This window comes from Vipera ursinii (assembly GCF_947247035.1).
Source record: "Vipera ursinii genome assembly, chromosome: 3".
In the NCBI taxonomy this organism is placed as follows: Eukaryota; Metazoa; Chordata; class Lepidosauria; order Squamata; family Viperidae; genus Vipera; species Vipera ursinii.
The window spans coordinates 108,876,615-108,901,504 of record NC_139516.1 but is presented as its reverse complement, the minus strand read 5'-3'; the positions used below and the strand labels follow the sequence as shown (position 1 = coordinate 108,901,504).

Sequence of the window (24,890 nt, the reverse complement as noted above, 5' to 3'; positions counted from 1 at the left end):
TTCTCCTTTATCCAAGGTGTTTATAACAACTGAAGTTCTAAAGCTCTTAAATTTGAGAAAGGAATCAAATAATAAAACTGACAGAAAATGATGAAATTTGGACGAAAAAAAAGGATAGAGTGGATCACATATTGGTTAGTAATTATTTTTTCTATTATGCGTTGTAGTCAGGCATAAATACCTAGCAGCCTGCATGGTTTGAAAAAAATGGGTTAGATCTAATGTTGCTTACATATTAGCTTGTTCTTCTCTCCCAGATTTGCTTTCAGCCCTCCTAAGCAGAAGGATTGTAGATATGGGAAGAACTCCATTCCCCTATTGGGCAAACCATATTTTTCCTTATGTGTACTCATCCATATAAACTATGGATAAATGTCAACTAAAATTAGGCATTTCCAAATTTAGGTCTTTAAGCAGAATATGTGTGTGTGTGTGTGTGTGTGTGTGTGTGTGTGTAAGCAGACTTGTATTATTATTATTATTTACAAGGGTATATAGACCACTTCAATCAGAACCAAACTAAGCAGAATATATTATAATATATTTAATATATATAGCAGAATATAACCTCTAGGCCACAGGCTCTTTCTCGCTTTGTTAGCTGAGAGGCAAGGGAGATATGTGTTAAGTATTTGTTAAGTATTTTAGAATACCTTGCCAGGCCCAAATACAGGCCAAATCTTATTGCCTGTATCAGCCTAACCTAAGACCATCCACAAGCTGTAGTCGCAACTGTGACAACTCATTATTTGTGTAAATTTTTTGGATTGCTAACAAAGAATTAAAGGGAGAATGATATGGCCATTTCAAACTCATTTGTTCTCATCAGTCAGCCATACCCTTCTGAGATTCGAACCTGGGCCGATTGCACCTGCCTGATGTGCAATCTCTTCTCATTGGCATCTGTCAGTCTCAAGAGACTATGGTATTGTGCTCTGGAAAGAGGTCCTAAAGCAGCATCTGGTGTGGCTAAAAGGGCCAATTCGAGAGTGGCAGTCCCTTCCGCACTGAGGGCAGGTACAATCTGTCCCCTGTCCAGAGGGATCTAAAGGCCTTGGGAATGGACATTAACAGCTGGGAAACCTCGACCTCTGATCACTCAGCTTGGAGGCTAAAGACACAGCATGGCCTTCTCCAATTCGAAGAGACACTTGTGCAGCAGGCTGAGGCCAAGAGGCAGTCCCGGAACCAGCGAAATCTGGGGGCTGGACAGGGGACAGATTGTATAATGTTGACTCTTAGTCACCTCATAAATAGTGATAAAGTCCTATTTTTACATTTTTGTTTAACTGTATTATATCTAGGAATTATTATTCATTTTCTTTTCTTTTCTTTCCTGTGAGTTATTGAAAAACCAAACGACCCCTGTAGCTTTTATATAATGATGGTTATATGGTTTTACAATAATAATTTTTATTATATATGTTTACAGAGTAGTATATTAATAGTGGTGACTTTTCTTTCTCCCCTTTCTAATTCTAAGGTTCAAGAATTGCATGAAGAAGAGGCTCAATGGGTGAACTATGATGAAGATGAGTTGTATGTGAAGATGCAACCAGCAGATGGCATTTTTGAGGCCTTAATTAGAGAGACTAATGATCTCCTCAATCAGATCACTGAAAAACGGAAATTGTTGCTTGTCTAACATCAAATCATATATTTTTTTCCCAAAATGATTTTCCCGGAGTACAGTATGATCCTGAGATTGGCTGAGAAGTGACACAACGTCTCCTCTTCCTGTGCTGCCTTTGGATCTCCTACGCTGGATTTGTTCCAAAAAGGCTCCCCCTTCCCCAACATGCTTTTGCCAATTCAGTATGTACAATAATACTTGGCACTTGTTCTTTCGATATCGGCAGTTTTTAAATGGTTGGGATGGAGCACCAAGTACCCGACGATGGAAACTCAAGTTACTAGTAAACATTCGTTTTAATAACTGCTCTACTTTGTTTTATATGTAATTTATAACTCTGTTTTCCAACTTAACAGTGTATATGTCAGTCCAACCAAGTATCTATTCCTCGCTCTGATGTAATTTAAATCTTTTTGTCTCATTATGGATCTACTGTCATTGGATTAATGCATGCAGATCTGAGGAGTCATGCTCCCGTTTTTCAGCTACGTTTTTATTTCCATTTCTTAAATGATTAATCTAGGATACTTTTTCTACTTTTCCACTATATTTGTTTTTCCTCAGTAAACCACCAGCTGCTCCTAAGTAAATGGTACTCAGGATTCTCTCAGGATTTTAATATGTGAGAGATAGGAAAAAATGCTTACATAATGTGGGCCATTGATCCCTTTGATTCTTCCCTTGCTTACCACCTTACTGTAATGTACTGGTGAAACCATTACTTGAACTAGCTAGGGTTAGGAGTGTATGTACCAAAGAGAGTGATACTCAGTGCTTGACTCTGGACCTGATTTTTTTATGCTTGTGACATTAACACTGGGATTCTTGAGAAGGAAATTCCCTTTTGGCTCAAGTGCAATTACCTAATCACATCTTGCAATTGAATAGACTGGGTGAAGAGGGTGTCTGCAAAATGAGAAACCGAGTAAGGAGGAAAGAGTGAATAACTACTTGCCTTAAATAGTTGTTCTGGGCAACCCTCTTTTGCTCTTTGCACTGACACATTAAGGATGTGTTCTTCCCCAAATCCCCTTTCTGCTGCCTCCATTCAGATGACCCCAAATATTGATGCCTCTTTGTCTCCCCCCCACTAGAGAGAGGGGTTATATACTGAGGTTCTGTTATCATAAAAAAGGGCTGGAGACTTGCACTCAAATACCTGTTGATTTCAGTGATTATGGCTACCAGATTCAGCCTTTGTACCATCGTGCAGAAACTTACTATTATAGCTTTCTACAGTGCTTAATTATTCCTGCAAGTGAGATTGGAGGGCCATGTAGCTACTCTGGAAAAAACACCTGAAAACATTTTTTAGGATTTGCTATAATACCTCCAGCTCACTTTCAGAAAACCTATGTGTGTATAAATATATAATACATGCTCTTGTCACCCACAGATTCATGCATTCATATACCCTAGTGTCATTTCCCATTTTTTAATTTCCGTGCAAATACAGGCACGATCATTGTGTATACTAAATGTAATTTAGTGTAAAGTGAAATTTTAGCACAGTGCCCAGTGAATCCTTTAGAAGCTTGTCCTTTTTCCATCAGAGTTCAGAATGGACTTAAGCAGCATAGAGGAGTTAATTATGACAAAGAATCACTAATTGTCTTGGAGAGTATATCCTGATTATATTATATTATGCCCAGCCATCAGAATTCACTTTGGAGAAAAACACTGACAATAATATATATATAGCACAGCTAGAAAATATGGACTGTGAATGCTGTTTTATTCTGTATTAAATGAATTTTTGAGGAAAATTCCATACCTCAAAATGTATGCAAATATAAAGAGCAACAATCTTTGTGGATCTGTTCCTGACCTATAGATTTAAGATAAAATCCTCAAGATGTCATATTAAAGCTCAATTTAAATGTAAAACCATCACCAAGAAAACTATTTTATATGCTCTTGTATAATCGCCATTTACTTCAAAGGGAGGCTTGAATAGGAAAGTGGTTCCATGGATTGTAACCTGTCGCCTTTTCAGTGCTCCAGTATTTCAGAAAATTTAACAGCAAGGTTTTATGGCCTGTTTGGCAAGGGGGAGGAGGACAAATTGATGATCTTCAAAAAAAAACGTGGCCTTAGCATTTTTGCAATACTTGAATAAAAGTGTGTATTCACTAAAGAAATACCATAGCACAGCATTCAGAGACCTTTGATGTCACTGCACAGTAAAGCCTTTTTTTCAAGCAAGTTTATTAATCAGAATTGAATTATGTTCCAGCAGCAAAAATAGTTTTGATGGTTGTAAAGTAATTCTTTGTAAATTGTACATTGTCAATATAAACAGGGAAAACTCATCTGAACTAATTTAAAATCTCATGGATAGAGTGAAAAACTGTACATTATAACATTATAACAAATAAAAGTTTTGAGAGAGCCTTTGCTTACATTTTCAAGGTTGTCTAGGAGAAAGTATTCTTCCATGCATACTGTGCTGTGCAGATACTGTTCCTGCCTATGTGTTTATGTAAGTAACTTATTCATAGGTTTCCAGGCCAATTTCAGCCAATGTACACACTTCTTTGTGTAGTACGGCTTGGTAGAATACAGGGTGTTAAGGTTCATGTAATTTTGAAATGTAAAATAAACCAGAATAGTCTCTGGGTACACCAATGTAAATACCTTTGTTATTTTGAGATGTACTTTAAGAGTATAAAGTCTGTAAATGGTTTATAAATTATACAAATAGTTTATCGGTCTTTAAAATAAAGTATATTTATTCATATGCTGTTTGTTCTGGGTAAATGTAGGTCCCAATTCCCTTAAAAATATTCACCAGTGACAAGTGTGTTTTAATTACCCAGATTGTTTTCTTGATCAAACCAGTGTCTAATTAATCCAGTATCATGTTTCCAAGATCAAACAAAGACCTCTGGACATTCCAACATGAAGATATTTGATTATTCCTTTAATAATGGAGTCTCCTATATGCAGAAAATATGTTTACTAATATTAGCAAGGATTATTTCTTCTCAGTTGCCACTTAAGGTTCTTTAAGCCTAGAAAAGAAACAGAATATAGCAAAAGGCCACATTGGTCTTCATAATCAATGTTCTGAGTCAATATTCTGAGTTTTCATTACTAATCATGGCTTAAATTAATAAATACAGACAAAATTCTTACTAAAACAAATTTATTGTAAGAAGCAGCAGACAGTATATAAAATGAGAAAAGGTAATGGGATGTATCGTCATTTGTAGTACATTGCTATACAGTCACAAAATCACTCAATATAAACTTTGTTCAGAGTATTTCAATAAGAGATTACCTGGTTCCAGCCAAAGCAGCAAGTAGAGGTATCATGGAAGAAAGGCTGAAGGGTAGAAGAAGAGTATTGGTTTTTTCCCCAAAAGTAAATATTCCTTATTTGATTTTAAAATTTATTTTCATGTTATTCAGGCCAGTTAGAGAGTGCATTCACCTGCTCAGATGAGAAGTTAGCCTACTTAGAGTAGTCATATTGGGAAGTCCATGGGGGCAAAGGATGTGAGTCTTCATACACATTCCTAGTACAGTATCTGATACGATTAAGCCAACACATAGCTGAAAGAACAAACTCAGAAGACAGGATGGGGCAAACTTGCATTTTCCCTCATACCTTGGAAGTCTGTTATTGAAGGGTCCTTAATGCTCTCTGAGCTTGGTTGTTTTCTTGCAGACATTTCATTACCCAAATTAGGTAATGTTATCTAATTTGGGTAATGAAAGGGGTCTGCAAGACAACCACCAAGCTTAGAGAACACCAAGGACTCCTCATTTCAACCCTCAGCTACAAATATTTTCCTTTATTGATAGGTTTCTTATTTCCACAATATTTTAAATGGATGACCATTTTCATATCTTATTATATGAAGTTATTTTCTCTTTTTGAGTCTGAAAACACTCCCAGTTAGGCTGCTTAGATGGCCTTTAATTCTAGAATTACGAAGAAAAAAAAGAAAAGGAGTGAAGCAAATCCAGAGTTTATAAAACAATGGTCCAATCTCTGAACATGCAGGACTTCCAGATTTGGATTAATTTCACAGCGAAATTGATTTTTTTTCCACATCCAGCTTTCCCCCTCCATTGGTACTTTATGTACTGAAATATGATTTCTATGCACTCATGAATATCATAGCTTCTATTCTTTTTATCCATATTCAGTATTCTTATCCCACAATGCTGAATATGGCATACTACGGTACTGTTTATGTGATTAGGTAAGAGGGGAAGACTATCACCAAAGCTGAATTCCTTCAAACAACTATGTGTGTCTAAGAATATATTAAAATAGTCCCTTAGTCAGAAAGGTGTTTTCTCATTTATAGTAGAAAATAAGTGTTAAGAAATACTGTGTTGGGTACATACCCAGATATTAATTAGAAAGAAGATCTTAGGGCTGAGCTGAATGCAGATCCCATGAGTCACTCTAATACTGATGGAAACGAAGGAAAATATTAATAAATGTACGAGAGCAATTCGGAAATAACCCTCCGTTTGGTTATCAATGACAGACACTCGCAGATACAGAACTTTTATGATATACATTAGAAAACTATAACATTACTTTTTGACATTATCACCATTCAAATTGAGGTGCTTGTCATAACATCTTACAAAGTTTGAAATTCCTTAGCTCAGTGCCAAATCTGGGCTATGGAGGGGGAGGTGATCAAAAACATCCCAATGGAACTGCTTCGAAACTCCTTGGGTGCGCCTAGCGGTGTGTGGGTGAGTATTGTTGTGAACCAACACCACACCAGAAGTGGTGCCACAGAAAATCCCATCAAATGTGAAGATGCCAAAGGAGTACTGCTAGTGAGGTTCATGGAGCGTAGTTCAACCATTAGTTCAGTAGTCTACTGTGAAATGTTACAAAAACTCAGACAAGCCATCCATAACAAGCGTTGGGGCATGCTGACTCCTGGTGTTGTGTTGGTTCACGATAATGCTCGCCCGCACACCTCTAGACGCACACAAAATTTTTTGAAGCAGTTCCATTGGGATGTTTTTGATCACACACACACACACACACACACACACACACACACACACAATTAGCCCAGATTTGGTGCCGAGCAACTACTACTAAAGAATTTTAAACCTTGTAAGATGTTATGACAAGTGCCTCAATTTGAACGGAGATTATGTCGAAAGTAACGTCGTAGTTTTCTAATGTGTATAATAAAGGTTCTGTATCTGTATATCCACTGATAATTTATTTCCAAATTGCCTTCATATTTAACTGATAGCCTGTATTTGCCTCATCAAGGGCAATCTTAATTCCTTCAGATTTCACTATTTTCCCCCTGTTGATGGTCAGTGTGGCACATTTTTTTCAGTCTAAAAGCCATTGCAATATCTTGGTTGTATATATGGATAATGTTGAGCAGCGATTCCATTTCAGATGATGTTTTTCCATATAGCTCCAGATATTTCACATAAAGGAGGTGGGATAATCTGGCAGACATTTTTAATGTTTGATGGCCATGGCCTGACTCACATGACTTTCAATGACTCTGGGTGGCTCACAACAATTGAAGAATTTGCAATAAATTAAATAAAAGATAAAAGATGCCAGGTTCCTTCAGATTGTGCTCATAAAGATATCCTCAAGTCCTTGTGTCTTTTGTCACGTTGTTCTTAACCTATTCTGACATATCAATATCGTTTTGATAATTTAATATTTAGAACTGTACACAAAACTTTAGGTGTGGGATTACTACTGCAGAATAGAAGGGAATATGAACTCCTCATATGAACTACATCTTTGATACAAAGCTTCTTTTAACACATCCCAAAATGGCATTAGTTTTTGTAGCAGCTATTGCACATTGCTGCTCATGTTCATTTGCTTCTAATGACCTACTTAAGTTCTTCTCAGATGTGTTTGCAAGTACTGAACTCCCCTTCTATTATGTTTTATTTTTCCTCCCTGCATGTAATATCGTATATTTCTACATGTTGAAAGACATCTTTTTCCTTTCACCCAGTCTTCCATCTTGTTTAGATTAGATTACAATCTCATTCTACCATCTTAATTGTTGGCCAAATCTCCTAATTATATGATGTAGTATCACACATTGTTTGGACAGTTTAAATGTATGTGCTACAAGGAAGGGAAAACTCTGTCAGGCTTTCAAGGTTCTCTTACTATAGACTGTCAAAAATGGATCTCCAGTATTTTTTATGGAATCAGTTTCCTGACCTGACCTACCTCAAAGGGGTAACCTGAATTTTGATAACTGGCAGTGTTGTACCAAAGAGAATCAAGGCAGGAATAATTTTCTACTGTTCCATTGCTTAATAATTCTTACTATTAGGAAACTCCTCCCTATTTCCAAGTTTGGATCTGCCTCTGACAAGCTTCCACTCTTTGCTTCTTGTCCTATCTTTGGGTGCTATGAAGAATAAATTGACACCATCTTCGCTGAGGCAGCCCTTCAAATATTGGAAGACTGCTATCATACCTCCCCTCAGTCTGCTCTTTCTTAAGCTAAACATACCTAGTTCTCTTAACGGTTCATCATGTTCATCATTTAGTTTCTAGACCCCTTATCATCTTTGTTCTATTTTTTATCTGTATCACCTTGAAGATATTTAAGCAGCCCTTCCACTTCTTTTGGGGTTATAAAACCATATGGAGATATAACCTATTCTGAAATTCATGTTAAGCAGCTGGCAAGGTAATACAGGATCCAATCTGGGTCAGTCACCGGGACCATGAGGTTTTGTCTTCCTAGCTTTCGTACTTGTACTGGAGCCCATTTTCAGGGAACTCTCTAGCAGAATGTGTGCTGTTCTGTGTGCGATATTTCTAGTGCCTGTTGTATGTGGCTGTTTAGATGTTGATTGGGGTGTATTGATGATTGGCTTTTAAGTCACTAACTGTTGTTTGCTTGTATTGCCCAGCTCTCACCTTCTAAGTACTTGATGCATATTGCTATGCATGCTCCATCAGCCATGTTAAAATCTCTTTAGGCTGAGCAATTATAATTACAGTATCAACAGCAAATAAATTCATTTTATGTTCTTGTGCAGTTATTTCTGTACCAAATTCTGTTATTTTGGTGTAGCTGAATTTCCAGTGGTTCCTGTGCCAGTAAAAACAAAACAAGAAAGGGAGGACTTCCGGGTGGCAAGGTTCTGGTTGATGGCGGCTGTTCTGGCCGTCAGCCCCCGCTGCTTTCCATTGGAGCCACTAAAACAGCGATGATCAGCTGTTTTGCAGCTCGGAAACCCTCTCCTCGGGAGAAGAGGGGAGGGTGAGTGTTCAGGTAGGGGTAGAGCTCCCCTAGACCCCCAGAGTTTAAATTCTGGGGGTTGAAGGGTGAGAGCCCCCCCGAAGCCTGAATTTGCTCCGGACTCGGGGACTCCTCTGCTCCAAGGCTTTGGAGCAGAGCAGAACGCTGCAACCATCCCTGCAATCAACAATTAATTTTGGATTACTTGGATGCAGGCAGAGCTGTGCAGGAGAATATTGAAATAGCAAGTATTTGAACTTTAACTCTGGTTTACTTTGAAAGAAAAAGTTGCAAGTGGTGTGGAAAGTGAAAGTGCGCAACGGAAATTAACTGGGTTTTAAGATGGCTTCCCCCTTCATGGATTACTGCCTTGTTGTGGTGAAGGGGCTTCCGTAATTCAATGAAGCTATGAGCTATGCCGTGCAGGGCCACCCAAGACGGACAGGTCATAGCAGAGAGTTCTGACAAAACGTGATCCACTGGAGAAGGAAATGGCAAACCACTCCACTATCTTTGCCATGAAAACCCTATGGACAGTTCCAAAAGGCAAAACGATATGATGCTGAAAGATGAGCCCCTCAGGTCGGAAGGCGTCCAATATGCTACTGGGAAAGAGCAGAGGGCTAGTACTAGTAGCGCCAGAAAGAATGAAGCGACTGGGCCAAAGCCGAAAGGACGCTCAGCTGTGGATATGTCTGGCGGTGAAAGGAAAGTCTGATGCTGTAAAGATTCTTTCTCCATAGGAACCTGGAATGTAAGATCCATGAATCAAGGAAAGCTGGACGTGGTCAAACAAGAGATGACAAGACTACACATCGACATCTTAGGTATCAGCGAACTAAAATGGACAGGAATGGGTGAATTTAATTCAGATGACCATCAGGTATACTACTGCGGGCAAGAATCCCTCAGAAGAAATGGAGTAGCCTTCATAGTCAATAAAAAAGTAGGAAAAGCAATACTGGGATACAACCCTCAAAATGACAGAATGATCTCAGTTCGAATCCAAGGCAAACCATTCAATATCACAGTAGTCCAAGTCTATGCCCCAACCACCGGTGCTGAAGAGGATGAAATTGACCGGTTCTATGAAGCTCTACAGCACCTTATAGAACTAACACCCAAAAATGATGTCCTTATCATCATGGGAGATTGGAATGCTAAAGTAGGAAGCCAAAAGATAACTGGAATAACAGGCAAGTTTGGCCTTGGAGTACAAAATGAAGCAGGGCACAGGCTGATAGAATTTTGTCAAGAGAATATGATGGTGATAGCAAACACTCTTTTCCAACAACCCAAGAGACGGCTTTACACATGGACATCACCAGACGGTCAACACAGAAATCAGATTGACTATATGCTCTGCAGCCAAAGATGGAGATGCTCTATACAGTCAGTAAAAACAAGACCAGGAGCTGACTGTGGCTCAGACCATGAGCTTCTTGTTGCAAAGTTTAGGCAGTGGCGTAGCGTGGGTTGTCAGCACCCGGGGCAAGGCAAGTAATTTGCGCCCCCTAACCGCACTGCACGCCTGGCACCACCCCTCCACAGTGGGCGGCGACCCGGCGGCTCGGATCGGATTCGCACAGCCAGCACTGCAGTGAGAGAGAGTGAGTGAGCCAGGCAGGGGCAGAGAGCTGTGAGTGCGAGCGTGCCCCCCCAGATGTTGCGCCCGGTGCGGCCGGCCCCCCCTGCACCCCCCACGCTACGCCACTGAGTTTAGGCTTAAATTAAAGAAAGTAGGGAAAAGCGCTAGGCCAGTTAGGTATGAATTAAATCATATCCCTGTTCAATATACAGTAGAGGTGACAAATAGATTTAAGGAATTAGATCTGATAGACAGAGTGCCTGAAGAACTATGGACAGAGGTTTGCAACATTGTACAACAGGTAGCAACCAAAACCATCCCAAAGAAAAAGAAATGCAAGAAAGCAAAATGGCTGTCTGAGGAAGCTTTGCAAATAGCTGAGGAAAGGAGGGAAGCGAAAGGCAAGGTAGAAAAAGAAAGATACGCCCAATTAAATGCAGAATTCCAAAGAATAGCTAGAAGAGATAAGAATGCCTTCTTAAATGAACAATGCAAAGAAATAGAAGAAAACAATAGAATAGGGAGGACCAGAGATCTTTTCAAGAAAATTGGAGAGATGAAGGGAACGTTTCATGCAAAAATGGGCATGATAAAGGACCAAATGAGCAGGTACCTAACAGAGGTAGAAGAGATTAAGAAGAGATGGCAAAATTACACAGAAGAACTATACAAGAATGAGCTTAATGTCCCTGATAATCCCAATGAGGTGGTCACTGACCTCGAGCCAGACATCCTAGAATGTGAAGTGAAGTGGGCCTTAGAAAAACTGAGCAACAACAAAGCTAGTGGAAGTGACAGTATTCCAGCTGAGCTATTCAAAATCTTAAAAGATGATGCAGTAAAAGTGCTACACTCAATTTGCCAGCAAATTTGGAAAACTCAACAGTGGCCACAGGATTGGAAAAGATCAGTTTACATTCCAATTCCGAAGAAAGACAGTGCCAAAGATTGTTCTTTGTTTGTTCGCACCATTGCACTCATTTCTCATGCTACTAAAGTTATGCTTAAAATTCTACAAGCTAGACTCCAGCAGTATGTGGATCAAGAACTACCAGAAGTACAGGCAGGATTTTGAAGAGGCAGAGGAACTAGAGATCACATTGCTAACATACGCTGGATCATAGAGAAAGCTAGAGAGTTCCAGAAAAACATGTACTTCTGCTTCATTGACTATGCTAAAGCCTTTGATTGTGTGGATCATAAGAAACTGTGGCAAGTCCTTAAAGAGATGGGCATACCAGACCATCTTATTTGTCTCTTGAGAAACCTATATGCAGGCCAAGAAGCAAAGTGAGAACTGGACACGGAACCACTGACTGGTTCAAAATTGGGAAAGGAGTCCGGCAAGGCTGTATACTGTCGCCTTGCCTATTTAACTTATATGCAGAGCACATCATGAGAAAGGCAGGGCTAGATGAATCCAAAGTTGGAATTAAGATTGCCGGAAGAAACATCAACAACCTAAGATATGCAGATGATACCACTCTAATGGCAGAAAGTGAAGAGGAACTAAAGAGCCTCTTGTTGCGAGTGAAGAAGGAGGTAGTGACAGATTTTATTTTCCTGGGCTCCAAGATCACTGCAGATGGGGACTGTAGCCAAGAATTTAAAAGATGCTTGCTCCTTGGGAGGAAAGCCATGGCAAATCTAGACAGCACACTAAAAAGCAGAGACATCACCCTGTCAACAAAAGTGCGTATAGTCAAGGCTATGGTCTTCCCAGTTGCAATGTATGGCAGTGAAAGCTGGACCATAAGAAAGGCTGAGCACCAAAGAATTGAAGCCTTTGAACTATGGTGCTGGAGAAGACTCCTGCGAGTCCCTTGGACTGCAAGGCGATCAAACCGGTCAGTCCTAGAGGAGATCAACCCTGACTGCTCTTTAGAAGGCCAGATCCTGAAGCTGAAACTCAAATATTTTGGCCACCTAATGAGAAGGAAGGACTCACTGGAGAAGAGCCTAATGCTGGGAAAGATTGAGGGCAATAGAAGAAAGGGACGATAGAGAATGAGGTGGCTGGATGGAGTCACTGAAGCAGTAGGCGTGAGCTTAAATGGACTCCAGAAGATGGTAGAGGACAGGAAGGCCTGGAGGAACATTGTCCATAGGGTCGCGATGGGTCGGACACGACTTTGCAACTAACAACAACAACAAGATGGCTTCTAAATCAACCAAAGTTCCTAGAAGTGCTGGTGCTTCACCAGTTCAGCATTCTTCATTACAAGGTTTGAAGCCTCCCTCCTGTGGCACCCGCACCCGCATTAACATTAAAAGATTTACACGATGCTTTAAAAATACAATCCCAGCAAATAGCTGAACTTATTGAGGAGAAGAATACTGAAATAAGAGCAGACATTTTAGCTGCATTTCAAGGGCTTGCAGTCTGTATTGAGCGCCTGGATGATCGTATGGAAGAGCTGAATCAAAATAATTTGAGACTGGATGCTAAAATGTTGGAAGCTGAAAATGTGATGGAAAAGATTGATGATGATGTAGTTATGATACAATATAGAGATATGGAGTTTGCTTTGAGGATTAGAGGATTGAAAGAGGACCCAAAGGAAAATTTGAAAGAGTTATTGGCACAAGCCCTCGAACCGATTTTGGACCGTCAAGCAGAAGATATTATGGGGGATATAGACAAAATATTTCATGTCAATTCTTGGATTGCCAGACAAAGAAAATTACCTAGAGATGTAGTGGTTTACTTTACAAAGAGATCAATCAGAAATGTGATTATCCAAGCCTTTTATAACAATAGATTTAAAGTTGCTGAGCAAGAGGTTTTAATTCTGAAAGAGATTCCTCCAAGAATTTTAAGGAGAAGAAAAGAATTTGCTTTTTTGGCAGATGAATTAAAGAAACGGCAGCTTCAGTTTAGATGGGAGATTCCAGTAGGCTTGGTGGTGAATTATGCTGGCACGACATATCGTCTTAATACAGTTTTGAAGGCACGAGATTTTTATTCTAACATATTGAAGGCAGGTCCTTCACCATCTCCAGAATTCAAAGGAAGGAAGGATGAAGGAGAGCATCAGACTCAAGTGGAGCGTATACAAGGAGCTGAAGGAGTTATTTTGCAGAAGGTTAAAGAATCTCAGCAAATTTTAGAAGTTGAGCAGTCCCAGACATCGTCAGAAGAGGTTAAAGAACAAAGAATGACACAGGCTGCAATTAGACGAATGAGACAAGAACAACAGAAAGCTACAATCATATCTCAAGAACCTACTTATAGTGAAGCAGTGGGAGGAGCGAAACCAAAGAGGCAGGTGCAGGTGGTTTTGCAAGAGGTGCTCCAAAAGCTTCAGGTCGCAAAAGTTGGCGACAAAGTTTCTAACCTGGAATGTTAATGGATTAAATTCCACGCACAAGTGAAAGAAAGTATTTCAGTATTTGAAACAATTTAAAAATGATGTTATTTGTTTACAGGAAATGCACATTTGTGCAGCTGATCAAAAATATCTGATAAACTCTAGATTGGGTACACAGTTTGGTGTCTGCTCCAGATAAGAAAAATGGAGTAATCATTTACGTGAAAAAGAATTTAACAGCTAATTTAATTGAAACAGATAAACAAGGAAGATATATTATAATTGAACTGTTAATAGAAGGCAAGAAAATACTTTTGGTTGGATTATATGCTCCTAATCAACAGCAAGGAGAATTTTATAAACTTTTACATAGTAAGAAAAAAAATTGCGCATGCCCAAGGTGGCGGACGTGCTGGGCTGAGCTTCGTGGAACGTTCCCAGTTTTTGGCGTCCTTGGTGGTCTTTTGGGGGTCCGACGGGTCCGCAGAGATGTTCTTTCTCTGTGTAGAGGTTCGGAGGGACGAATGATCTGAGAAGAAAGAAAGGTCGGCATTTTCATTGGAGTTGCAGCCCTCCATTTCAAATTCCATCTGAGAGCTTCGGCACTTTTTTGGAGGTCCCGGTGGAGCTGGGAGGAGCCGCAGCTTGGAGGGCTCTGAGCAGTGGATCTTCGGAGCCGATAGAGCCGCGGACTAGAGTGGCCTCCGGAATTGCTGTATGCCTGTGAAATGGAAAATGGCCCGGTGTTGCTGTGGAGTGGCAGGCAGTGAGTTGAATGGGAGCGTCATGCCGGTTTGTGGTTTCTTCGCGGTCTGTTTTCAGTGGTTATCTGAGGCTGTTTTACACCTGTTTTCGGCCGGGGAGACCTACGGCTGGTGTTGGACTGTTGGACTGTTGGCGCTGTGTGTGGCTGGCCGGACGACACGGGTTAGCTCGTGCCTTCTATGTTCTGGCCATCTGGACTTCAGCTGCCTGCTTTGGGGTCCATCCATCTGCTGTTCAGCCTCTCTTGTTCTCCCCGCTTTGAGAAGAACCGTGCTCTCCAACTTGAACATTGTCATCTCCAGGTTGTTATGCCTGATAATTGCTGCTCTTTTTTCTCTTTCCCCCCATGGACCCACTGGACTTAGAAGGTCTTGGATGAGCCGCTGTGAGAGGGTGGCTCGGATGTACTATCATCTATACCAACCTATACCATCTGCTGCCTCCCTAGAGGTGAGAGATCTAGGGAGGTATGCCTTATTTGGGTTGGTATTCCGTCCGCTCCAAGATGGATTTGGGCCCTCCGTGAGAGGGAGGTGCCCATTCTACTTTGGAAGTTACCTCAAAGGTACCCAGCTCAGTGGCAGGGAGCTGGTGGACTGGACACTTTCGACCTTCTATTTTTCATCTTCCTGACTGACTGACTATGGGACTGCCTAACTGGACCTACCTGAACAATGGTCCATTTGTCCTATTCTAGCACAGACTTATTTGTGCTCAGGGGTGCCCCCCCTTCCTGGGCGTGACCCGCCTTTGTTTCCATTGTTCCTCTTGATGACGGGCCCAATTATTGGGACCCCGAGAGATGGTTGGGCAGGGACAGGAGCCTCTATCACAAATTTAATAGGAGGCCCCTGTTGCACTTTTTAGCAAAAAATTTTGTGGGGTTAGGGAGGGGGGTGGGTTCACAGGTTTGGTTGGAAACTGGGGGGGTTCCACCAACCGTTTCTCAGACCAGGCCTGGGATTGATCACGCCGTGACAGGGCTTGGGTTGGGTGCCTACGGGGCCCCGGAGTGGGGTGTGGGATTGCCTATTCCCACAGCGGTAGGGAATGGCCGCAGGTGCATGAACAGAGGGCCGTATCAATATCTGGGAGTGCGTCCCCGCTGTCTCCAAGCAGTGATGCACTCCGACCCTCTGATTTTGGCCCGTGGTACCGGGAGCGAGGATGAGCAGCCACCTGAGCTCAGGCTCGTGTATTTCAACACCAGGTCTGTAATGAATAAGGCTCCTCTCATTCGTGAGTTGGTTGAGGAGGAGCATGCGGACCTGGCTTGCATTACGGAGACCTGGTTGGGCCCAGAGGGCGGTGTCCCCCTGGCTGATCTTTGCCCGTCAGGTTTCCGGGTGCTGCACCAGCCTCGGGCCCAGGGTAGGGGCGGTGGAGTGGCAGTAGTTGCAAGGGAGACCTTATGTCCGCAAGAGGCCACCATGGTCCAGATAGTCGGGTGTGAGTCCCTCCTCCTGAGATGTGGCCCTAGAGCTCAGATGGGCTTGCTGCTGGTGTACTTTTTGCCTAGTCGCGTAGCAGCAGCCCTGCCTGAGCTTCTCGATATCCTCTCAGGGTTGGTGATTGAGTTCCCCAAACTTATGGTTTTGGGTGACTTCAATCTACCATCCCTGGGGAGATCATCTGAGTTAGCTTGGGAGTTCATGGCTTCCATGACGGCCATGGACCTGATGCAGGTTATTCAGGGCCCAACTCATGGGGGGGTGTCACATGCTCGATTTGGTTTTTGTATCCGGACGGTGGTTAGATGATCTGGGTGGGGGCTCTCCAATTGTTACACCCCTGTCATGGACTGATCATCATCTCCTGCGGCTGGTCTTCCGCTTTGCCACTCCCTGTCGTGGGGTTGTTGAGCCAATGAGATGGTTCCGCCCTAAGCGCTTGATGGACCCTGAGCGGTTCCAGGTGGCGCTTGGGTCCCCACCTGCCTCCTTTGCCCACAGCTCGGCCGATGCCCTAGTGGAAGCCTGGGAAAGGGCGGCTACAGAGGCACTCGACCGAGTTGCACCCATGCGGCCCTTGACCCGGCACAGATCCCAATGGGCTCCATGGTTCTCCATGGAGCTCCGGGAGATAAAGCGTCAGAGATGGGGCCTAGAGAGCTGTTGGAGGTCCAGCCGATCCGAATTCGACTGGTTGTGACTAAGGTCGTTCACAAGAACTTATCTCGCGGGAATGAGGGTGGCAAGGTCTAACCATTTTGCCACCCTCATCGCATCTGCAGATAATCGCCCAGCTGCCCTGTTTAGAGTAACTCGCTCCCTCCTTAATCAGGAGGTGAGGGAGGAGCACTTGCAGGGTCGTGCCAAGGAGTTTAGCCGATATCTGTCGGACAAAATCGCTCAGATCCAGACCGGTTTGGACTCTGACTGGGCAGAGTCTGACGATGAGGACACGGGCAGTCTTGTTGATGTCATCTGGGAGGAGTTCGACCCTGTGACTCCTGAAGACGTGGACAGGATCATGGGGAAGCTGAGCTCCACCACGTGTTTGTTGGACCCGTGTCCCTCCTGGCTGATTTATGCGGCCCGGGATGGGACACGAGGCTGGCTCCAGGCAGTGATAACTGCTTCTTTGAATGAGGGTAGTTTTCCCGCCGCCTTGAAGGAGGCGGTGGTGAGACCCCTCCTCAAGAAGCCTGCCTTGGACCCAGCAATATTAAACAACTTTCGTCCGGTCTCCAACCTTCGCTTTCTTGCGAAGGTTGTTGAGAGCGTGGTGGCGCAGCAGCTCCCTTTGTTCTTGGATGAAGCTGATTATCTAGACCCGTACCAATCGGGCTTCAGGCCCGGGTACAGCACGGAGACGGCATTGGTCGCGCTGGTGAATGATCTCTGGTGGGCTCGGGACAGGGGTTGTTCCTCTGTCCTAGTCCTATTAGACCTCTCAGCGGCTTTTGATACCATCGACCATGGTATCTTGCTGCGACGTCTCAGGGGGTTGGGAGTGGGAGGCACAGTTTTTCAGTGGTTCTCCTCCTACCTTCTGGGACATTCGCAGTCGGTGTTGGCAGGGGGGCAGAGGTCAAGCCCTAGGCCCCTTAGTTGTGGAGTTCCTCAGGGATCGGTCCTCTCGCCTCTCCTGTTCAACATCTATATGAAGCCGCTGGGTGAGATCATTCGTGGTTTGGGGTTGGGTATCATCAATATGCAGATGATACGCAGCTTTTTATTTCAACCCCAAACCACCCCAGTGATGCCCTCGACGTGATGTCCCATTGCCTGGAGGTGGTCTGGGTCTGGATGGGGAGGAACAGGCTTCGGCTCAACCCTGACAAGACTGAGTGGCTGTTCGTTCCGGCATCCCGGGAAATTCAGATTACTCCATCTCTTGCCATGGGGGGTGAGTTATTGCCCCCCATAGATAGGGCGCGCAACTTGGGGGTCCTCCTAGACTCACAGCTCTCTTTAGAAGAGCATATTGGAGCTGTGACTAGGGGGGCTTTTGCCTAGGTTTGCCTGGTGCACCAGTTGCGGCCCTATCTGGACCAGGATGCCTTGCGTACAGTCACTCATGCGCTTGTGACCTCTCATCTGGACTACTGTAATGCTCTCTACATGGGGCTGCCCTTGAAGACCACTCAGAGGCTCCAACTGGTGCAGAATGCAGCTGCGTGAGTTGTGTTGGGAGTCTCCCGATACTCCCATGTTACACCTTTGCTCCGCAAGCTGCATTGGCTGCCGTTTGCCCTCCGGGTGAGATTCAAGGTGTTGGTAATGACTTACAAAGCCCTACATGGCATGGGTCCGGATTACCTACAGCAATACCTGCGGCCGGCATCAACTTCCCTCCGTCCAGTGCGCTCCAACAGAGAGGGCCTCCTCAGGGTGCCTCCGATCAAAGAATGTCGACTGGTGGTCCCTAGGGGGAGGGCGTTCTCTGTGGGCGCACCAGACCTGTGGATCCGCTTGCCGGTCGAGCTCCGGATGGCCCCCGACCTTCGCTCCTTCTGGCAGGATCTAAAAACTTATTTATTTGAGCAATCCGGCCTGGTTTGATGGGTTTGGGGGTTGGGGTTTTAACATGGTTTTTAATTATTGTATATATCGGGCATAATATTTAATTGTTTTTTAACTTTTGTACTCTGTTTTTTAATAGTTATTGCCCTGTACACCGCCCTGAGTCCTTCGGGAGAAGGGCGGTATAAAAATTTAATAAATATAAATATAAATATATAATTCAATGGGATTATAAATCATGTATTTTGATGGGAGACTGGAATGGTGTCCTGGATACACAGAAAGACAAAAAAGGTCTTTTTAAAAGTATACCAAATTATACTAGATTGCCTAAATCCTTTTTTGAGATGAAAGATGACTTGGAATTGAGAGATGTTTGGAGAGAAAGAAATTTGGAAGAAAAAGATTTTACCTTTTTTTCCGATAGACATCAATCCTTTTCTAGGATTGATTTTGTATTAACTACTAATGATTTTTTTCTAGGATTAAGAAGATTAAGATATGTCCAAGAACTCTATCAGCTCATAGTCCAGTATGGTTGGAACTGGAAAGAGAGTGGAGATAGGAGGTCTTGGAGATTGAATGAAAATCTGTTTAGATATCAAGAAAATGTGGAAGAATGTAAAAAACAGATGAAATATTTTTTTAATATAAACATGCATAAGGGTACTTCTATTGAAATGGTTTGGGATGCAAGTAAAGCTTATATGAGAGGAGTGTTAATATATTTGAATAATAAACATAGGCGTAAATTGGAATATAAGCGAAAAGAGTGAGAGGAGGAAATTAAGAGGAAAGAGAAGGCTCTAATTTTGAATCCATCTGATAAGAGGATTAAAGAGGCAATTACTTTGTTAAGAGGTCAGTTTAATATGTTGATGGCAGATCAAGTGGCAACCAACCTACGGTATGTTAAACATAATACTTTTTGTAATGCTAATAAGCCGGGTAGGTGGTTAGCTTATTTGTTAAGGAAGAAACAAAGGTCACGTAACATAGATAGAATAGAATACAAGGGTAAAGAGGTGTTTCAGCAAAATCTTATTAAAAAGACTTTTGTTGAATTTTATTCTAAGTTATATGTTAGGGATAAGATTCAAGGTGTAGATATAGATAGATATCTACCAGAAGTGAATATCCCTGTTCTTACACAAGAGCAAAGGGAAGGGATGAATCAACTGATTAATGCTGAAGACATTATTTTAGCAATTAAACAATTAAAGGTGTGGAAAGCACCAGGAACAGATGGCTTGACTGCCGTTTACTATAAAGATTTACAGTTAGTAATGGTGGAACCTTTAAAAGAATTATTTAGAACAATCCAATCTGGAGGAGAAGTGCCTCCATTGTGGAAAACAGCTTTCATATCGCTGATTCCGAAGGAAGATCAAGATCTTACCCAAACCAAAAATTATAGGCCAATATCGCTCTTAAATACTGATTATAAGATATTTGCAAAAATTTTAGCAAATAGATTAATGAAGGTAATGCAGCAAATGATTCATAGTGACCAAACAGGATTTATAAGTGGTAGACAAATGAAGAATAATGTGAGACATATTGTATATTTATTGGAATTTTTGGAAAGAAATAACCAGGTCTCTGCAGCGCTGATTTTTTTGGATGCTGAAAAAGCCTTTGATCAATTGGACTGGCAATTTTTATTTAAGGTACTGGAGAAAATGAAGTTTGGGGATAATTTTTTACAACCTATTAGGGCAATATATCAGAAGCAAACAGCTCAAATAATAATCAATGGTAGTTTGACAGAAATATGTAATATTGAAAAGGGTACAAGACAGGGGTGTCCGTTGTCACCTTTGTTGTTTGTTTTAACATTGGAAATATTATTGATTAAGATACGAGACTCAAATAAAATTAAGGAAATTAAAATAAGAGATCAAGATTATAGATTGAGGGTGTTTGCGGATGACTTGGTTATTACATTAAGTCAACCGACTTACTCAGTTGTAGATTTGATGGAGATAATATTGTCATATGGAAAGGTTTCTGGATTTAAGATAAATACACAAAAAACTAAAATATTGTCTAAAAATATGACTATAGAACAAAAGGGTTGTTTTAGAAGAATTAACGGGATTTGAAATAGTAAAAAAGATTAAATATTTGGGGGTATATCTTTCAGCTTCAAATGTAAAATTATATAAAAATAATTATGAATTGTTATGGTTAAAAATACAAAAAGAGTTAGATATTTGGAAAAAATTACAATTATTCTTATTGGGAAGAATTGCAGCAGTACAAACGAATGTTTTGCCAAAATTTTTATTTTTGTTTCAAATGATACCTATACTTAAAAAAGGTTCAAATTTGGAGGAATGGCAGAAAGGTATTAGTAAATTTGGGCAGGGAAAAGACCAAGAGTTAAATTTAAGATAATGCAAGATGTACGTGAAAGAGGTGGTCTTAAAATGTCCAATTATAAATTATATTATGAGGCTGCTGCTTTATCATCAATTAGTGATTGGTTTAATTTAACACAAGGGAGACTATTGAATATTGAGGGTTATGATTTGTTATTTGGTTGGCATGCATATTTATTGTATGACAAGAAGGTGGATAATGTTTTTAAGACACATATATTAAGGTATGCTCTGTTGCGAGTTTGGAAAAAATATCGACATAAGTTAAATTATAAAATACCAATTTGGGCAATACCTAAACATACAATAGAAAATATAAATGTGGGATTTAAACATGATGTGACTACATATAAAGAAATTATTAGGATGGAAAGGAATGTATGGCAATTAAAGCCATATAATATTTTAAAAGAAGGGAAAATAGTACAAACTTGGTTCCAGTATGGGCAGTTACATGCAAGATGGAAAGAAGAGCAGAAAGTTGGTATTTCGATAACTGATGGAAATTTGGTAAAACAAATTAGAGATCAAGGTCAAGCACATATAAGAAGGATAGATAATGTACTGACAGAAATAGACTCAGAAACGGATCTTGTTAAAGATTGTATGATAAAGTGGCCCAGAATTTTCAGGAGGTTATAACAATGGATATTTGGGAAAAGATATGGGCCAGAAATGTAAAATTTACACAGGCTCAAAATTTAAGAGAGAATTTTTATAAAATGTTTTATAGATGGCATTTAGGTCCTAAAAAATTAGCAAGTATGTATCCGAACTGCCAGCCTAAATGTTGGAGGTGTGGTTGTGAGGATGCAACGTATTATCATATATGTAAAAAAGTCAAAGCTTTTTGGATTAAAATTTGGTGGAACATGCAGAAGATATTTAAGAAAAAGATAAGGTTTTCTCCACAGTTATTTCTGTTGGGTATTATTACAGATTGTACTGTCATAGATACTAAATTGATGTTGAATTTAATTATGGCAGCAAGACTTTTAGTAGCGCAATATTGGAAGAAGGAGGAACTGCCTACTATAGAAGAGTGGACTTTGAAAGTTTCAAACCTGTCGGAAATGGCAAAGATTTCAGCATATTTGAAAGAACAATCGCAACAGAGATATATTGTGGAATGGAGAAGATGGATCGAATATATTCAGAATAAATATGGGGCTAAAAAGTTTCATTTAGCATATGAATAAGTATTAGTTTTATATGATGTCTTATTAGGTATTCATTATTAGTTAGTTATTTAGTTATGTTTAAGGGGAGTTAAAGTGTGATAGAATTTAATGTGTTTTGTTTTAGTTAGTTAGCATATTTTAGTTTAAGTTTGTAAAAGTTAATACCCTGTATTCAGCTCTGGGAGGTCGGGGGGGAGGGGAGGGAGAGTAAGTGGGGGGGAGGGGGAGGGAGGGAGTTTATGTTTTTAAAATGTATTCTAAAACTTTTCAATAAAAAAACAAAATAAGAAAGGGAACTCCCTTGTCTTGTCCCCTTGGATTTTGCACATTGCTATGTAATAAGATTATTAACAAAAATGTTGCCTTTTTTCTTTATATATGCTCTGTACCCATGGACAAAAATTACGGTTACAATCTGGGTTTTTTCTTCCAAAACTACAAAATAAAAAGGCAATTCCAAATTGCCAAAAGCTTTTTTCAGCATCAAGAAAAGTCATAGCCACTTTTTTTATTTTTCTGATTTACCTTATCAACAACAAATATATTTCAAAGAGATACACAAGAATCTAATATTATATCTTCTATAATTCTTTGAAATAAAGGCCATCTTGTCAGGATGTATCATTTCAGTTAAAAAGCCATCTAGTATCTTAGTAAGAATTACTGTTAAAACTGTATAATCCATATTCAGTAAAGAGATGGGCTTCAGGATGCATTGAATCTTTCCCTTTTCTACAAATCAAACAAATGAAAGCTTCTTTCTAATGAGAGGCTGACCTCCAAGTAGCTTTAAAATTGTATTTTTTAGGTAGAATAGTATTCTTTATTGGCCAAGTGCGCTTGGACACACAAGGAATTTGTCTCCAGTGCATAAGCTCTCAGTGTACATACATGCAACAGTGATAAGTCATAGATCATAATTCATAAGATACAAGCATCAATTGATAAATTATAATATACCAATAGGAGAAGGTAGTAGGAAAAATGAGAGGTGAGAAAGAGGAGATGACATGGATAATAGCAATATAGTTCTACTACATGGGTAAAATATCTTTAGGCATAAGTCGGTGCTGTGGGAGTTAAATGTTCAGCATAGTGATGGCACAGGGGAAGAAACTATTTTTGTATCTAGATGTTTTGGTGTGCAATGCTCTATAGTGGCATCCTGAAGGGACAAGTTGAAATAGATTTATGTCCAGGATATGAGGGGTCTGTAGATATTTTCACAGCTTTCTTTCTTGCTCGTGCAGTATACAGGTCCTCAGTGGAAGGCAGGCTGGTTGCAATTGTTTTTTCTGCAATACTAACTATTGAAGTCTGTATCTATCCTGTTTGGTTGCTGGGCCAAACCAGGCAGTTATAGAGGTACATATGTAGGTAGAATTAGCTGATTAGTTATGAGTTATGGTGAAAGTTAAATGAAACTACGATAAGAAATATCCTGAAAATCAGATATTAAAAGCAACCATTGGATGTGCTACTTCATACTACTGTATATTTCTGAAATTTCCAAGGAAGCTACCTGGCTGCTGGTGAAGGACAATGTTTATTAATAGTAAATCAGATGAATTTATTTTTGTGGAAGAACAGAAATGTCCTTTCAAACCAGAGGGTTAATCAGAATGACAAACTCTGCCTCTATTGTAACACTCATGCCAAGATACACACTTACCAAAGGAACAGACTAGATGCCACAGTGTTGCAATGCATGCTTCTCCCTTTCCTCCCTCACAGTCCCCCCCCCCCGCAGATGCCCATTTTTTTTACACTTTTGCCTTCACCCCAGCATAGTATTCTAGCAAGAAAAAGTATAATGAAGTCATGGATACTTGTCTTCAGTTTCTATCCCTTATCTCTACAGACAACAAAAGAGATATTTTGAATTCCTCAGTTCCAGGGCCAAAAAAGCCTTTTGTAGAGATGTCCCCAGCAGCTATGCTGTGGGATATGATGCCAAATCACTGAGAGAGGAGCAAACATTGGTTTCAAATCTGCAAGGAAAAGCAACAGCTGCAGTCAAGATTTTTAGCCTAGCTTGGAATGTCCTTTGGCTGAAGACCAGCTTCTGATTTTGGCACAGACTGAATCCATTTGGAGAAGAAATTAACCCACATGAAGCTTTATTCTTGCTCAGCTACCTGAAAATGCAGCAGGGAGCAAAGTTCATCTTCAAAACATCTTCACATTTCAACAATAAGGAGAAGTGAAAAGTTCTAGACCAGTTCCCCCCCCCTTGGACTATGACAACTGAGAATTAGGAGAAATAAAATCCATATCATTCAGTGTTGCAGGTTAGAGAGTGACTGCAAATCTCTGCCAAACGTTGGATTTGTTCCTGAGCTCTAAGGTGAATCATTTTACCAAGACAATTTATAACAACTCTTTTGAACACACCAATAATATAATGGGGGATAGCAACAGCCTAAAAAGAAAGAAAAAAGGTCTCATGTGTCCACTGAATCTGTTGTTGTTGTTGTTAGCTGCGAAGTCATGTCCGACCCATCGCGACCCTATGGACAACATTCCTCCAGGCCTTCCTGTCCTCTACCATCATCTGGAGTCCATTTAAGCTCACGCCTACTGCTTCAGTGACTCCATCCAGCCACCTCATTCTCTGTCGTCCCCTTCTTCTATTGCCCTCGATCTTTCCCAGCATTAGGCTCTTCTCCAGTGAGTCCTTCCTTCTCATTAGGTGGCCAAAGTATTTGAGTTTTAGCTTCAGGATCTGGCCTTCTAAAGAGCACTCAGGATTGATCTCCTCTAGGACTGACCGGTTTGATCGCCTTGCAGTCCAAGGGACTCGCAGGAGTCTTCTCCAGCAC

The 24,890-nt window shown here is 41.0% G+C and overlaps 1 long non-coding RNA gene across 1 annotated transcript; it reads left to right on the top strand.

Moving 5' to 3' along the window:
* Positions 1-1,181: 1,181 nt before the first annotated feature.
* On the top strand, positions 1,182-4,373 carry LOC310638027. Its single transcript, XR_014492014.1, has 2 exons — positions 1,182-1,815; positions 1,911-4,373. It is a non-coding gene; the product is annotated as an uncharacterized lncRNA (long non-coding RNA).
* The last annotated feature ends 20,517 nt before the right edge of the window (positions 4,374-24,890 follow it).